The 15,254-nt window shown below is 56.8% G+C and overlaps 1 protein-coding gene across 1 annotated transcript in view; it reads left to right on the plus strand.

The window, feature by feature from the left end:
* The window catches only part of CLCN1 (chloride voltage-gated channel 1), a 490,813-nt gene that overhangs the window by 624 nt on the left and 474,935 nt on the right, over positions 1–15,254 (plus strand). The window lies entirely within an intron of this gene.

A 15,254-nucleotide genomic window follows, 5' to 3' on the forward strand; every position in this document is an offset into this window, starting at 1 on the left:
CATGCCAGTCCATGCCAACCAATGCCAGTCCATGCCAGTCCATGCCAGCCCCTGGGAGTCTCCACCAATAACATTGGCAGCAATATAACCCCCGCTAGCGCTGCGTTAGACCTGACGCGCTTTAGGCGCTGTTTCCCTAAAGTTGTTTCTGTTTCTCGTGGGTTTTGCTGCTTCTCTTCCAGTGGCCCGAGGGCTCCGGACACTTTCCACTGTGAATGGAGCGTGACCGCGCACGCCCTGAGCGTGACCGCGCACACGCCCTGAGCGTGACCGCGCACACGCCCTGAGCGTGACCGTGCACACGCCCTGAGCGTGACCGCGAGCATGCCTTGAGCGTGACCGCGCACACGCCTTGAGCGTGACCGTGCACACGCCCTGAGCGTGACCGTGCACACGCCCTGAGCGGGACCGCATGCCCTGAGCGTGACCGCGCACACGCCCTGAGCGTGACCGCGCACACGCCCTGAGCGTGACCGCGCACGCCCTGAGCGTGACCGCGCACACGCCCTGAGCGTGACCGCGCACGCCCTGAGCGTGACTGTGCACATGCCCTGAGCGTGACCGCGCACGCCCTGAGCGTGACCGTGCACACGCCCTGAGCGTGACCGTGCACACGCCCTGAGCGTGACCGCGAGCATGCCTTGAGCGTGACCGCGCACATGCCTTGAGCGTGACCGTGCACACGCCCTGAGCGGGACCGCATGCCCTGAGCGTGACCGTGCACACGCCTTGAGCGTGACCGTGCACACGCCTTGAGCGTGACCGCGCAACACCCTGAGCGTGACCGCGCACGCCCTGAGCGTGACCGTGCACACGCCCTGAGCGTGACCGTGCACACGCCCTGAGCGTGACCGCGAGCATGCCTTGAGCGTGACCGTGCACACGCCCTGAGCGTGACCGCGCACGCCCTGAGCGTGACCGTGCACACGCCCTGAGCGTGACCGTGCACACGCCCTGAGCGTGACCGTGCACACGCCCTGAGCGTGACCGCGAGCATGCCTTGAGCGTGACCGCGCACATGCCTTGAGCGTGACCGCGCACATGCCTTGAGCGTGACCGTGCACACGCCCTGAGCGTGACCGTGCACACGCCCTGAGCGGGACCGCATGCCCTGAGCGTGACCGTGCACACGCCTTGAGCGTGACCGCGCAACGCCCTGAGCGTGACCGTGCACACGCCCTGAGCGTGACCGCGCACGCCCTCCCTGCACATGTTAGGAAGCGGTGCTTACCTATGTTTGTAACATGCCTCACGCCTGCCAGAGCAGGCCTGTGCGTGCGCACTTGCACCTGTGCTCAGTTTGGCCTTTCTAAACCTCTGGCCAATCCTGAGGGGGCCTTTCAGTACCAGTAGGGCCCCCCTAAGGCTTAAGGGGTGAAGCCAGTGGTAGGTGAGAGGCAGGGCAGGTACACACGTGTCCCCTGCCCGCGGGAGCTTTCACTGGGAGGTTTGCCCGGTCCACAGGTGAACAGGGGGGGCGGGGGGGGGGGGGGGGGGGGTGCGATGACTCCAGGCTGCAATAGTGGCCCGCAGGGGCGCGGCCTCACCATGATTCGCATCATCGCATTCACAGTGACACGCCCTCTCCTGGGGTAAAGAGGGATTTGTCCGTTTCTAGAAGTCACCTTTCTCTGCTCTAAGATTCTTTGCGCCTCATTTACTGTTTTGACACAAAGCAGCGCCGCGCGCCTTCCTGCTGCGCGTCACAATAAAAGGACAGGAATGCGCCTTATCTACAAGATACGCTCATCCTGTCCTGCCCTGCGCGGCACACAAGCAGCAGCCGTGCACCAACGCAGACACCCGGGCGTCATGTTGCGAGGGAGCCTGCATTGCGGGGGTGATTGTTTTTGTGCAGGACGGGACACCTTCCTGGTTCCAGTCCGGATTTGTGTTCCGTTGTGTCCGGAGTGCCTGGGTGCTACTGTGATCGACATGATTCTGACGGGCGCCTCCTTCTTCCGAGAGGCTCCCTGCTTCATCCCCCATACATTGTTCCTTTTGTGTCCTCAGGGCGGCGGATCAACTGCCCAGCTCCAGTGACTTTGTGTTGCCGGGTAGAAATGCCCGGCTCGGGCCTGGGTGATGAGAATTATTTACGGCCAAGAGACCGTGTGACCCCCCTGGGCTCCCCAGAACTTGGCTGATGCCGGAATCCATTGATTGAACGACTGTGACCCTCAGCCCCTTCTGCTCCTCAATCTGGGGTGAACTTCCTGAGTAGTGACCAAGCCCCCATGTGTTGACTGCTGCCTACGCCCGCCTTCTACCCGGGGACCCTCACTACAGGGGACTCCACCGCTATCAGCCTTGCGTCAGGTTGAAGGTTTCCTGTATCTCCAGCCCGTGGGTGTAGGGTAGTCTGGGTTAGCTGAATGGCGGAGGAGGGTTGGGTCATGGGGTCTGTATGTGTACTATCAACGGACCAGCCGTATAGCAGTTGCATCGCATTACGGTGCTATGTCCGTGTGTGCGAGTGCGCCCCCTACCAACCTGCCTGATATCCACGGCACCGCGTATGGGTGTGAAGCGTGTTTGTGTGTGGGAGTGAGGGCCTGGTATTAATTACACCGCACGACGGTGTTCTGCTTTGCATGTTGATTCGATGCCAAAAGATTGCTACGTTTGACTTTGGTTTGTACCCACGCGGCCTTGGCCCACGGTGCTGTTTAAAAGTGTTGTGATTATCTGTGTGTACACATTTCTGATGTCATTATGACCTGGGGTGCACCCAATAACTATGACAATGTGGTTTTGAGTTACACAAATTGCTAGGGTGGGCCTAGGGTGGACAATGTATTGCACCGCACAAGGGTGCTGGGGAGGGGGTGTAGATTAGGATTTTCTCCAGGTGTGCATACTACTGAGGTAATTTGTACCCGGCTGGGCCTAGTACTGCGAGTAATTTATCCAAATGTGATCTATGGCCCAAGATGCATGACGTTCATGTTGGGTTCATTATTGTGTGCGTTGAGTGCAAACCTTATTTACAGACACCATGTGTGAAGTCTTTCTTGTAGGTGCTGTGCGGATGCTTTACACATTGCCTCTGTAGTAAGCCTGACTGCTCAGTGCCACACTACCCAAGGGTGAGTGCAGGTTATACGTGAGTGTAATCCCCGCCACTGATAGGTTCTGCCTGGCTATGGCTTCACCGCAGCCGACCAGAAAGTGCCAGTTCCAACACACCACCACCGCCAATACCACCAGCACCAAAATAAATACCCCCACCAATTATACACCACAAGTAACAATACCACCAGGACCAAAACCGCTAGCATCAATTAAAATACCACCACCCCAATACCCGCCCCACTAATAACACATCACCAGTACCAACAATACCTCCACCAGCAACATCCGCACCACCAATAGAAAAACCACCAACACCAATACCGTCACCACCAATCTCAAGCATTGGCAAAGTCAATCCTCTTTTTAAAGTTCAGGTGCTCCGCAAGTTACTAAGCTCTTGAAGTGAAAGATATTCAGAAGGCAGTGCGCTAACAGACTTCGCAGCTTTGCACACCCCTAGTCAACTGCTGGGGCAAAAGAAGTTCAAAGATATGGGCCAGATCTCCTGCGGGCCAGCACAGCCGAAAGCGACGGCCGTTGGCGCCTGGTGTTAACTTTCCAGCACCCAGGCCCTTTTCTTCTGCAGAGGAGACCCCTGCTCGGTGCAGAAAGCACTGTGCACTGGGGTGTTCTTTGCTTCAAGGGGGCGTTACTGGGGTGCTCTTTGTTTCAAGGGGCGTCACTGGGGTGTTCCCTGCTTCAAGGGGGCGTCACTGGGGTGTCCTTTGATTCAAGGGGGCGTTACTGGACTGTTCTTTGCTTCAAGGGGGCGTTACAGGGGTGTCCTTTGCTTCAAGGGGGCGTTACAGGGGTGTTCTTTGCTTCAAGGGGGCGTTACAGGGGTGTTCTTTGCTTCAAGAGGGCGTTACAGGGGTGTCCTTTGCTTCAAGGGGGCGTCACTGGGGTGTTCTTTGCTTCAAGAGGGCGTTACTGGGGTGTTCTTTGTTTCAAGGGGGCGTTACTGGGGTGTCCTTTGCTTCAAGGGAGCGTCACTGGGGTGTTCTTTGCTTCAAGGGGGCGTTACTGGGGTGTTCTTTGTTTCAAGGGGGCGTTACTGGGGAGTCCTCTGTTTCAAGGGGGCGTTACTGGGGAGTCCTCTGTTTCAAGGGGGCGTTACTGGGGTGTTCTTTGCTTCAAGGGGGCGTTACTGGGGTGTCCTTTGCTTCAAGGGGGCGTTACTGGGATGTTCTTTGCTTCAAGGGAGCGTCACTGGGGTGTTCTTTGCTTCAAGGGGGCGTTACTGGGATGTTCTTTGCTTCAAGGGAGCGTCACTGGGGTGTTCTTTGTTTCAAGAGGGCGTTACTGGGGTGTTCTTTGTTTCAAGGGGGCGTTACTGGGGTGTCCTTTGCTTCAAGGGAGCGTCACTGGGGTGTTCTTTGCTTCAAGAGGGCGTTACTGGGGTGTTCTTTGTTTCAAGGGGGCGTTACTGGGGTGTCCTTTGCTTCAAGGGAGCGTCACTGGGGTGTTCTTTGCTTCAAGGGGGCGTTACTGGGGTGTTCTTTGCTTCAAGGGGGCGTTACTGGGATGTTCTTTGCTTCAAGGGGGCGTTACTGGGGAGTCCTCTGTTTCAAGGGGGCGTTACTGGGGAGTCCTCTGTTTCAAGGGGGCGTTACTGGGGTGTTCTTTGCTTCAAGGGGGCGTTTCTGGGGTGTTCTGTGCTTCAAGGGGGCGTCACAGGGGTGTTCTCTGCTTCAAAGGGGGCGTTACTGTGGTGTTCTCTGCTTCAAGGGGGCGTTACAGGGGTGTCCTCTGCTTCAAAGGAGCGTTACTGGGGTGTCCTTTGCTTCACAGTGGGCGTCACTGGGGTGTCCTGTGCTTCAAGGGGGCATCACTGGGGTGTTCCCTGCTTCAAGGGGGCATAACTGGGGTGTTCTGTGCTTCAAGGGGGCGTCACTGGGGTGTTCTGTGCTTCAAGTGGGCATCACTGGGGTGTCCTGTGCTTCATAGGGGGCGTTACTGGGGTGTTCTGTGCTCCAAGGGGCGTCACTGGGGTGTTCTTTGCTTCAAGGGGGCCTCACTGGGGTGTTATCTGCTTCAGGGGTGCGTCACTGGGGTGTTCTGTGCTTCAAGGGGGCGTCACTGGGGTGTCCTCTGCTTCCGGGGGACGTCACTGGGGTGTCCTGTGCTTCCAGGGGGCGTCACTGGGGTGTTCCCTGTTTCAATGGGGCGTCTCTGGGGTGTCCTGTGCTTCAAGGGGGCGTCACTGGGGTGTCCTGTGCTTCCAGGGGGCGTCACTGGGGTGTTCCCTGCTTCAAGGTGGCGTCACTGGGGTGTCCTCTGCTTCAGGGGGCGTCACTGGGGTGTCCTGTGCTTCCAGGGGGCGTCACTGGGGTGTCCTGTGCTCCCAGGGGGCGTCACTGGGGTGTCCTGTGCTTCCAGGGGGCGTCACTGGGGTGTTCTGTGCTTCAAGGGGGCGTCACTGGGGTGTTCTGTGCTTCAAGGGGGCGTCACTGGGGTGTTCTGTGCTTCAATGGGGCGTTACTGGGGTGTTCTGTGCTTCAAGGGGGCGTCACTGGGGTGTTCTGTGCTTCAAGGGGGCGTCACTGGGGTGTTCTGTGCTTCAATGGGGCGTTACTGGGGTGTCCTCTGCTTCAGGGGGGCATCACTGGGGTGTTCTGTACTTCAAGGGGGTGCCACGGGTGTTCCCTGCTTCGAGGGGCGTCACTGGGGTGTTCTGTGCTTCAAGGGGGCGTCACTGGGTGTCCTCTGCTTCAGGGGGGCGTCACTCGGATGTTCTGTGCTTTAAGGGGGCGTCACTGGGGTGTTCCCTGCTTCAAGGGGGCGTCACTTGGGTGTTCCCTGCTTCAAGGGGGCATCACTGGGGTGTTCCCTGCTTCAAGGGTGCATCACTGGGGTGTCCTGTGCTTCAAGGGGGCGTCACTGGGGTGTTCCCTGCTTCAAGGGGGCGTCACTGGGGTGTTCCCTGCTTCAAGGGGGCGTCACGGGGGTGTTTCCTGCTTCAAGGGGGCGTCACAGGGGTCTCCTTTGTTTCAGGTGGGCGTCACTGGGGTGTTCCCTGCTTCAAGGGGGCGTCACTGGGGTGTCCTGTGCTTCAAGGGGGCGTCACTGGGTGTTCCCTGCTTCAAGGGGGCGTCACTTGGGTGTTCCCTGCTTCAAGGGGGCGTCACTGGGGTGTCCTGTGCTTCAAGGCGGCATCACGGGGGTGTTCCCTGCTTCAAGGGTGGGTCACCTGGGTGTGACTCGGGCGTTCCCCGCAAACACTCACAGGTTCTGAGGTGAAGTCCGACCTGGTAAGAAGGCAGACCAAGTTCGATGTGTGATCCTGTGCAAGGCAGCCTTAGAGCCTGGCCCCAGAGGGGGCAGCGCCAAGGGGGCGCTCTTCCTGGGCAGGGCTCGTCGCTGCACACGCCTCCAACCCGGCAGGGCACATCTGGAGTCTGCGCTGTGTGAAACATGATGGCATCAAGGCGCTAGAGCCTCTGTAGGAAGGGTACTCCGGTGCTCCCGTGGGTATTGACTATCCAAGTGTCCTAGTTTAAAGGGGTTTCACCGTAGTCCACCCGGAAGTGTCCCTAATCAGTAACATTGTGACTTCTTCGTTTCCCATTGTAAGTCAATGGTAGCTCGCGACTGTGTTCCCACACTGCACGCGTCTCCCGTGGGTCTCCTACTTCCTAACCTTTGGTCCTGTAGTGTAGCCCCAGCGACTCCCTAGGCTACAGCTTTTCAAACTGTGTGGCATGACACGTTACTGTGTTGCGACCCACACCTAGGTGTGTCGCGCGATGCGACGCGATGACCTCTGTCGATATTAGGGGAATGGACTCGAGCCCCCTCACTCAGTGATCGCGACGTGCACGCGGCGTACAAGGCGGAAGGCGGTGCAGCTGCAGAGTGGAGCCTCGTGGACAGGAGCTCCAGTGAGTATTGGATCCCCCCCCCGCCCCCCCCCCGGGAGTGCTACGGCGCTGCTCACGGCCCTGAGCGCGTGGCCTTGCTGGGACAAAGTGAAGGATTTCATCTTTTGCACACGGGCCTTGTTGTTGACTTTGCGTCTTTGTGAGGAACGTCCCCCCAACAGACAGAGAAACAATGGGGGGAGGGCACAACTGGCAGAGGCTTCACAGCACCCCCAAAATAAGCACCCGGTGATCCGACGAGGGGAGGGCGCGTGCTGACAAATGACCCTCGTGGGGGGAGGGGCGACATGACAGGTGATTTCCATAACCGGCTTAAGGGGACATTAGCTCTGCCCCCACGATGCTTGCAAAACGGCCTGGCCTTCTGGGCGACACATATGGTGGCAGGGTAGTTTCATTATGCGGCAGGTGGTGACAGGTCTCACAAATCACTTTATAATTTAAAATTGACCTTCTTTATATTCCGTTGATGTCCGGGGCTCCCTTTCAAGCGGCGGCAGACGAGGGGGCACCCCTCCGCGTCGCTCTGGCCCGCTGGCACCGTTCACAAATGGAAATACATGCATTTTGTTATTAACTTCGGTGTGTTTGCATGATATTTGCACAGCACAGTAGGCAGGTCTCTACTACCCAGATTGTCATCTCTCAACGACAAGGAAAAATACGCAGAAATAAAGCATGTCTTCTCAGTTATGATTGGTTCGCATATGTTTTCACTTTTCTCAATCCTCGCACTAACCTTTCTCTCTTGCTTCCGTTGATACAACACTTATATTGCTAATTGCTAATTTAGAGTTTGGCAGACCAGTTTACTCCGTTACAAATGTGACGGATATTCCGTCCGCCATATTATCAGTCCATCATGTCCACGGCGGTCGGGATATCCGTCACGGTCCGTCAAACTCTAAATCAGGCCTGCAGTAGTGATTTTCTCTCTGGCTTCTCTCTCCAGTTCAAGGGTTTTAGGAAAAGCCGGCAAAATTATAATTTACCATCCAAGTGCTCGTTTGCTCTGAGCAAGAATGTCTCTTGACACAATTTTGGTGCAATCTGGTACCCTTTTGTGCCCTATGGGAGTGCTACGGCGCTGCTCACGGCCTGCTCACGGCCCTGAGCATGCAGTCCAAAGGTTTTATGGACTGCTATTGAGTGTCTCTCAGTTATATTGATTTTTTCCCCTGAAAGTGGGTGTGTGAGTGTGTGTTGGGTGTGTGTGTGTGTGTGGAGTTGTGTGTGGGGCTGTGTGTGTGTGGGCCTGTGTGTGTGGGGGGCTGTATGTGTGTGTGGCGTTGTGTGTGTGGGGTTGTGTGTGTGTGGGGTTGTGTGTGTGGGGTTGTGTGCATGGGGTTGTGTGTGTGTGTGTGGTTGTGTGTGTTTGTGGGGTTGTGTATGTGTGGGGGGCTGTGTGTGTGGGGGTTGTCTGTGTGGGGGTGTGTGTGAGGGTTGTGTGTGTGTGGGGTTGTGTGGGTGTGTGTGTGTGTGTGTGTGTGGTGGTGTGTATGTGTGTGGGGTTGTGTATGTGTGGGGGGTTGTGTGTGTGTGTGTGGTTGTGTGTGTGGGGTTGTGTGTGTGGTTGTGTGTGTGGGGGGGGGTTGTGTGTGTGGGGTTGTGTGTGTGTGGGGGGTTGTGTGTGTGTGGGGTTGTGTGTGTGGGGTTGTGTGTGGGTGTGGGTGTGTGTGGGGTTGTGTGTGTGGGGTTTTGTGCATGGGGTTGTGTGTGTGTGTGTGTGGTTGTGTGTGTTTGTGGGGTTGTGTATGTGTGGGGGGCTGTGTGTGTGGGGGTTGTCTGTGTGGGGGTGTGTGTGAGGGTTGTGTGTGTGTGGGGTTGTGTGGGTGTGTGTGTGTGGTGGTGTGTATGTGTGTGGGGTTGTGTATGTGTGGGGGGTTGTGTGTGTGTGTGGTTGTGTGTGTGGGGTTGTGTGTGTGGTTGTGTGTGTGGGGGGGTTGTGTGTGTGGGGTTGTGTGTGTGTGTGGGGGGTTGTGTGTGTGGGGGGTTGTGTGTGTGGGGTTGTGTGTGGGTGTGGGTGTGTGTGTGTGTGGGGGGTGTGTGTGTGTGGGGGTGTGTGTGTGGGGGGGGTGGGGTTGTGTGGGGGGGTTGTGTGTGTGTGGGGAGGTTGTGTGTGTATGTGGGTTGTGTTTAGGTGGTTCGGGCTCGCTCGCTGCGCTCTCTCGCGTTACTGTGTCCCTGAAATTGTTTTCACAAAAAGGTGTGTCACCAACATGAAAAGTTTGGAAAACTGTGCCCTAGGCCCTAGTCCTATTCCCTATTCCTGAAGTGGTTCTTATACCACTTACATAGTATATGGTTCGTGAGGCCCCTAGGGCAGAATTGTATTTGTGCAATGTTGGACTTGGCCCTTATGGCAGGTTCACCCCTAAACTTTTTGCTTGTAATGGTGACCTGGTGATGGTGATTTTTGGGTTCTGCGCACTTTCACTGTGTCCCAGTGGAAAGTGCGTGTGCACTCTGAGTGCGTGGAGTGAGGTTGGCCTGCCCTCCCATAGGAATGCATGGGGAATGTCTGTGTCCCTGGTAGTTCCTGATGCGTGAGGCGTGCATGCTCGAATTTGGTATGCGCGAACTCGTGAGAGTGAATGCTTCGCAATGATATATGTGGCATGATTGTGTCTTGTGTACAAATGCCACTTCTAGGAGTTGGCATATTAGTGTAAAATATGCCTGACGTGTGATTGGCTGGAGCTGGATGGTGAGCCAGGCTCCAGGAAGTCTGGATGGGTCTGCCCGGCGGTGAGTGGGAGATTAGCATTAGTGATGTGTGGGAGGAGTGTACCTATGTCCTGAATGAGGCTGGGTTTTCCCCAGACAATGCTGGCTCCGCCCCCCTGTGGTGCGACGGATGACCCAAGCCCTGCCAGTGAATAGAGAGGGTGGTTGAGCCCATCAACAGTGCTCAGAGACCAGCTGCAACTGGTTTGCCCCCACCCTGCACCCTGAGATAAAGGATTTACCTGTATAAGAAGGGGCTGTGTCCCCTTACAATTTGTTCTCTGCCAGGATCCTGCCTGAGGGGGCTGCTGCTGCTGCTGGGCCAGAGGACCGCCACTTGGATTGTCTCCTTGCCTGGAGACCCAGTGAACTGGCTCTGGGCCCAGCCTTGCCCCCTGCCTGCCTCCAGACCTTGCTGGAGCTTTGTGGATTGCCTCTTGCGCTTAAGAGCGCTTTATTTCTTCCCTAAGCGATGGGAGCGCTTTATTCTTTCCCTAGCGCCTGAGAGCGCTTTATCCGGCCCCTAAGCGCTTGGGAGCACTTTTTGCACAGCCGGTGCCCAAGCGGCGTTTGCCCATCTACTTTTGCCGATTTGGGAATCCCCTGGCAGGTGCCCACCCCGCCAGGGACCTTGCCGCTAGCTGCGCGGCCCGACCGAGTGCCCACCTCGCCTTCTATTTTACATTAGAGGCCGGTGCCCACCCGGCATTGCCCCCGAGGGATTGTGAATAGCGACTTCACCGCCGCAGCCCAGGAGACCCTGCCGGGCCGCCGCACTGCCTACGGCGACCCGGAAGTCCCGCCTCTATACCCCCAGGGCCGCGCTGCCATTGGCGGCCCCGAAGCGGAAGTCAGGCGGATGGTAGCGTGACGAGGCCAGGCCGGAGAAGCAGGAAGCAGCCTGCCTTGGCCGTCCCGAGGCTCCCGAGCGAAGGGAGAGCCCCGGCAGAGGAGGAGCCGTCCCGCCATTGAGACAGCCGGTGAGTGGGGCTATGAGTGCAGAATCGGGGAGGGGGCGTCGGGGCACATTGCCGGTGCCCGCCCCTCCCCGTCAGAGTGAAGAGCTGGTTGAGGCTCTTGAGGGCAGTTGTATTGATCCTGAGTCCCCCGTGAGGGACTCCAACGTAGCCCGCATATGAGATTGGATCCCCGAGGCTCCAAGGGGCAATCTGTTCGTCGAGCCCGAGAGGCTCAGGGCATTCCCGTTTTCGAGCCCAGAGGCTCCCCACGCCCACAGTTGTTCGTCGAGCCCGAGGGGCTCCCGGCCATATTTGTTTAGAGCCACGAAAGGCTCACAGCGCCCTTTGTTCTTAGAGCCCCAAGAGGCTCCAGGGCACAGTTTGTTTGATTCAGAGCCTGCGAGGCTCCCACGTTGGCCCATCCTTGCATGCACCAGTTGCCCAGCACTTTGTGGGCAACTGCCACGTTCAATCAATCAATCAATCATGGACATTTATAGAGCGCACTACTTACCCGGAGGGTCTCAAGTCGCTTGGGGGGGGGGGGTGCTGCTACTGCTCGAACAGCCAGGTCTTGAGCTTCTTCCTGAAAGAAAGGTGGTCTTGGGTCAGGCGCAGGTCGGTCGGGAGGGAGTTCCAGGTCTTGGCGGCCAGGTGGGAGAAGGACCTACCTCCTGTTGTCGTTCTTCGGATGCGGGGGACGGCGGCGAGGGCGTGACTGGCTGATCGGAGGTGGCGTTTGGGAGCGTAGAAGTTGATGCGGTTGTTGAGGTAGCTCGGGCCTTGGTCGTGTAGGGCTTTGTGTGCGTGAGTGAGGAGACGGAAGGTGATTCTCTTGTTGATGGGGAGCCAGTGCAGGTCTCTCAGATGTCCGGAGATGTGGCTGCGTCGGGGGATGTCGAGGATGAGTCTGGCTGAGGCGTTCTGGATCCGCTGGAGTCTCTTCTGGAGCTCGGCGGTGGTTCCGGCGTAGAGGGCGTTGCCGTAGTCCAGTCGGCTGGTGACGAGGGCCTGGGTGACCGTCTTCCTGGTCTCGGTGGGGATCCACCAGAAGATCTTCCGTAGCATACGCAGGATGTTGGAGCATGACGAGGAGACGGCGTTGACTTGTCTGGTCATGGAGAGGGAGGAGTCCAGGATGAAGCCCAGGTTGCGTGCGTGGTCTGTTGGTTTGGGTGCGGTGCCCAGGGCGGGGGGCCAACAGGAGTCGTCCCAGGCGGAGGGCGAGGATCCCAGGATGAGGACTTCCGTCTTGTCTGAGTTCAGTTTCAGGCGGCTGGTCGTCATCCACTCGGCTACATCTTTCATCCCTTCGTGAAGGTTGGCTCTGGAAGCGGCGGGGTCGTTGGTCAGTGAGAGGATCAGCTGGGTGTCATCGGAGTAGGAGATGATGTTCAGGTTGTGTTGGCGTGCGATGGGCGCGAGGGGGCTCATGTAGACGTTGAAGAGGGTGGGGCTCAGCGAGGATCCTTGAGGGACGCCGCAGATGACTTCGGTGGCCTCTGACTTGTACGGTGGTAGACGGACTCTCTGTGTTCTTCCGTCGAGGAAGGAGACGATCCATTCCAGTGCCTTCTCCTGAATTCCGACGTTGCTGAGGCGCTGCACTAGGGTGCGGTGGCAGACAGTGTCGAATGCCGCGGAGAGGTCTAGGAGGATGAGGGCCGCTGTTTCTCCGTTGTCCATCAGGGCTCGGATGTCATCGGTGGCAGCGATGAGGGCGGTCTCGGTGCTGTGGTTGGCTCGGAAGCCAGACTGTGAGGGGTCGAGGGATCCATTCGTCTCGAGGAAGGCGGCCAGCTGTTTGTTGACGGTCTTCTCGATGACTTTGGCTGGAAACGGGAGGAGCGAGATGGGGCGGTAGTTCTTGAGTTCGGTGGGGTCCGCTGTTGGTTTCTTTAGTAGAGCGCTGAGTTCGGCGAGCTTCCAGCTCTCCGGGAAGGTGGCGGTGTCGAAGGAGGTGTTGATAATGTCCCGCAGGTGGGGTGCGATGACAGCATCAGCTTTGTTGAAGACGTGGTGAGGGCAGGGGTCGGTCGGAGATCCGGAGTGGATGGAGTTCATCATGCGGGCGGTGTCATCGGTGCTGATCGGAGTCCAGGCGCGGAGGGTGGTGGTGGGCGGCGTTGCTGCGGTCGTTGTGTGCGATGGTTGACTGCTGAAGCTGTTGTGTATGTCCACGATCTTGTTGTGGAAGTAGGAGGCGAGGGAGTTGCAGAGGTCTTGCGATGGGGTGATGTCGTTGCTTCCGGCGTTGGGGTTGGAGAGCTCTTTCACGATGTTGAAGAGTTCCTTGCAGTTGTGTGCGTTGTTGTCTAGTTGTGTGCGTTGATGTCCTACGTTTAGGCCCCTAACTTTGGGACAGTTGGCCTAGGGACAGTCACAGGTGGTGACTAATGTGAGTTTGGCGCAATTGTTCATTTTCTTAACCTCTGAATGTGTTTTTATGCGTCAAGCGCCTTGTTCCTTACACCTCTGAATGTATGTTATGCATCATGTGTTATGTTCTTACACCCCTACAGGTATTGTGATACTTAGGTGGTTGTTTTTTTTCCTAGTATAGGTGGTGCTAGTGAGGTCCTGGTTACCAGTGATTACTGGTTGTGTGCTATTTTGTGCTATATTCTATGTTCTAAGTGCTAATTTTACTAAGTGCTATTTCTAAAAGTGTTACTTCTAAAAGTGCTGATTCCTGACAGTGGTCCAGGTGGCCCTGTCTTGTACATATCCCCTGTAAATTCTGCCCGTGCCTGTTGGCACATTGTAAAGTGTGTGTTTTATCTAATGTGTTTTGGTGTAATACAAAGGCTATTTTTATATAGCCTTGTGTGGAGTTTCCTTTGTGGTGGGCCTTGGGTGTTGTTGCTGGGGGTGCGTGGGCAAACACTTAACTCACATCGCCTCAAAGTTTAGCCTTGCTGCTCGTGCCACGTTACCTAGAGGGTGAGTAGGGGTTATCTTGGCTTGTAACTCCCTTGCCCTGACATGGAAGTGGTGGTCTCTGACTGACTTTGGCGCAAGCCCTGGCCAGCCAGGGATCCCGTTTCTAACATGCAACTTAAAGTATGTTTAATGAGTAACTTGTAACGTATCTCGAACTCTGACCTCATAAAGAGTGCAGAGGGGTTGTGTTAGTAATAAATACATATATATTTGATATATACCTTGTGTGGTGTCCTTTCATTTGGTATTCAAGGGATTATAATTGGTAAAACAGCTGGCTTCACATGCTCTCTGAAGTCTTAGCCTATGACTGCTGGTCCATGCTACCACTAGGATAGCTTGTCTATAAGGTTGACTTTCCAACTACCATCAATAAGGGTCATTTAGACTGGTGCAAGGTGCCCACTAGAATAGTGGACATCATATGCCAGGCTAACTTCTCACAGTGGCGCTCTCACTTGTCACCACTGCCCAGATGTGGGACTCTCCCTTGTCACCACTGCCCAGATGTGGGGCTCTCACTTGTCACCACTGCCCAGATGTGGGGCTGTCACTTGTCACCACTGGAGTCAAGCAAGCCCGGCTGAAGATGGCTGTAATGCCAGAAACCGGTCCTGGGAAGCTTGATTCCGGTCCAGGGAAGGCATGGCTTGGCAGTTCGGGCTGGACTGTTCCCATGAGGCACAGGGTCAGACTGATTTGCATATGGCCAGGTCTGAACTGGGGTGGCAGAGTGGGCTAAAGAACGGTGATGGATTAAACCCAGATCAGTTGACTGGGGGTGAGTGCTTGTACTGTCAATGCTCCGTCTATCACCACCTTTGGTTTTTCTTTACTCTCACTTGTCACCACTGCCCAGATGTGGGGCTGTCACTTGTCACCACTGCCCACATGTGGGGCTCTCACTTGTCACCACTGCCGAGATGGGGGCTCTCACTTGTCACCACTGCCCAGATGTGGGACTCTCACTTGTCACCACTGCCCAGATGTGAGGCTCTCACTTGTCACCACAGCCCAGATGTGGGGCTCTCACTTGTCACCACTGCCCAGATGTGGGACTCTCACTTGTCACCACTGCCCAGATGTGGGGCTCTCACTTGTTACCACTGCCCAGATGTGGGTCTCTCACTTGTCACCACTGCCCAGATGTGGGGCTCTCACTTGTCACCACTGCCCAGATGTGGGGCTCTCACTTGTCACCACTGCCCAGATGTGGGGCTCTCACTTGTCACCACTGCCCAGATGTGGGGCTCTCACTTGTTACCACTGCCCAGATGGGGGCTCGGCCCGCCTGGGGGCCCCAGTCCAGCCCCCCCCTGCACCTACATACAGGCAGTCAAGACAGCGGGGTGCAGACGAGGGGGCTGCTGGTGGGCAACAGTGACAGATAACACCTGAAGTGGGGCTCCCTTTACCAGCACAAGACTCTCCCCTCTCCTCTCCTTTCCTCTCTCTCCTCTCCTCTCTTCTCCTCTCCTCTCCTCTCCTCTCCCTCCTATCCTCTCCTCTCCTCTCCTTTCCTCTCCCTCCTCTCCTCTCCTCTCCTCTCCTCTCCTCTCCCTCCTCTCCTCTCCTCTCCTCTCTTCTCCTCTCCTCTCCTCTCCCTCCTATCCTCTCCTCTCCTCTCCTCTCCTCTCCCTCCTATCCTCTCCTCTCCTTTCCTCTCCCT

The sequence above is a fragment of the Lissotriton helveticus genome, chromosome 7 (genome assembly GCF_964261635.1).
Source record: "Lissotriton helveticus chromosome 7, aLisHel1.1, whole genome shotgun sequence".
Taxonomy (NCBI): Eukaryota; Metazoa; Chordata; class Amphibia; order Caudata; family Salamandridae; genus Lissotriton; species Lissotriton helveticus.